Below are 1,967 nucleotides of genomic sequence, written 5' to 3'. Positions count from 1 at the left end.
CTCTCTCTCCTAGAAATAAAAAAAAAAATTAAAAAAAATTAAAAAAAAAAAAAAAAACCAATGTGGAGGGTGGTCGCTGGCCTTTCTGGATTGGGTGTTGTAAGGGTGGTTACTCCTGCCTTGGGCAATGTGTAACTACCTGAGAGTTTCGGGGAAGCCAAAACTCAGGCCTTATAATTTAGAGGGGAAACTTAAAGCCTGTCATGGAGTCAGTTTGGTTTAGACGTTTAGACTTGTGGCCTTACACAACTTTGGTTTTCATCTTCAATATTTTCTTGGCTATTCTATCTCTTTGATTTCCATAAAGACTTTAGAATAATTTATCACTAGATCTGAAAGAACTTGCTAAGATTTTGATTGAATTGAATCCAAATTGACAAGAATTAACTCTTAATGATATTGAGGTTTTCAATAGGTGAGCACAGAATATTTTTCCTTTCATTTAAATCTTTGTTTTACATTTAATGTTTTGAAGTTTTCTCCTTATAAACCCTATACATATTTTGTTAGATTTATGCCTAAGTATTTTATTGTTTTGGTGCTATTGTAAATGATACCAGTTTTTAATGTCAAACTCAAATTGTTCATTGATAGTATTTATGAAACAAATTGACTTTTGTATATTAACCTTGTATCCTGTAGTCTTGCTCTAATTTCTTATTAGTTTCAGAGTTGCCCCCCCTTCATTTCTTTTGTAGATTATTTGTTCTACACATACAATCAGATCATGTGCAAAGAAAATAAGTTTATTTCTTCCTTTCCAATTGAAGATATTTTGTTTACTTTTTGTGTTTTATTGTTTTATTGTGTTGAATTGCAGTGGGGAGGTTAGAAATCCTTGGCTTTTTTGTTAATAATAAAGTAGAACATCCAGTTTCTCACCATTAAGTGTAATATTAGCTGTCGATTTTTTTGTAAATATTCTTTATTATGTTGAGGAATTCTCCTTCTATTCATATTTTGTAAAGTTTTTTTTATCATGAATGAGTGTTAGATTCTATGAAATGATTATTCTATTTCAATTGATACAACATGATGGATTACCTTGATTTTTAAATGATACACTTCCCTTAATTTGAATAAATTCCAAAACAAATAAAATACTTTACTACATTTCCACTGGCTCACCCCCGTGCTTAAAAACTCTCCTGCCTACCTTCGGTTTCAAAAGAAATGATTCAATATCTTTCCTCTTCTGCAACAGTCTTAAATAAAGTCTTCCTTGCCTATTTAACTCCATCCACTGTAATATTTCTTTCACAATATCAGGTCCTCCAAATTCCTGTATTAGCTTTATGTTTGTCTCCCATATTGACTTCCTCATGTACTTCTCCATGTATTCTTCAGCTATAATGTATTCTTATTTTATGTATTATAATATTGTAGCCCTATGTGTGTTATGTTGATACCTCAAAACAGGAAGAAGAACATTCTGTGAACTTCTGATTAAACTTTAACCATGTATTGCAACTTTGTCTGAAAGATGTATCCTTTACATGCGCTTCTCCATAGCTTTCTCCTGCTGTGGTTTGCTTGGCTGTGTCATTCCTAATCTATTTCTCTGAAGTGACATAAAGCCATGACCCCTGATGCTTATGCCCCCCAACTTTAGTGTAGCAGCAAGACTAGAATAAATTGACAGAGGTATAAACAAAGGGAGAAATTTCTCCCCACCCCAAGAGCAAATTTCAGAATATGCTGGCTAAGTCCTTAGCCCTGAGAGTAGCCCATTGCTATAGAGAAGCCTCTGAGATTCGTTCATCATGTTTACTCTGGCTTTCTCCTGCCAGAGGTAAGAAGAGATATTCTTCTTAGATATTCACTGTAAACATCTGGTGAATATTCCCAGTAAAAATTTCTTTTTTAAAAAAGTTTATTTATTTTTGAGAGAGAGAGACAGAGAGACAGAGCATAAGTCAGGCAGGAGCAGAAAGAGAGAAGGAGACACAGGATATGAAGCAGGATCC

Source organism: Hyaena hyaena, unplaced genomic scaffold (assembly GCF_003009895.1).
Source record: "Hyaena hyaena isolate Hyena2069 unplaced genomic scaffold, ASM300989v1 scaffold_881, whole genome shotgun sequence".
Taxonomy (NCBI): domain Eukaryota; kingdom Metazoa; phylum Chordata; class Mammalia; order Carnivora; family Hyaenidae; genus Hyaena; species Hyaena hyaena.
Note: the sequence above shows the minus strand (reverse complement) of the source record.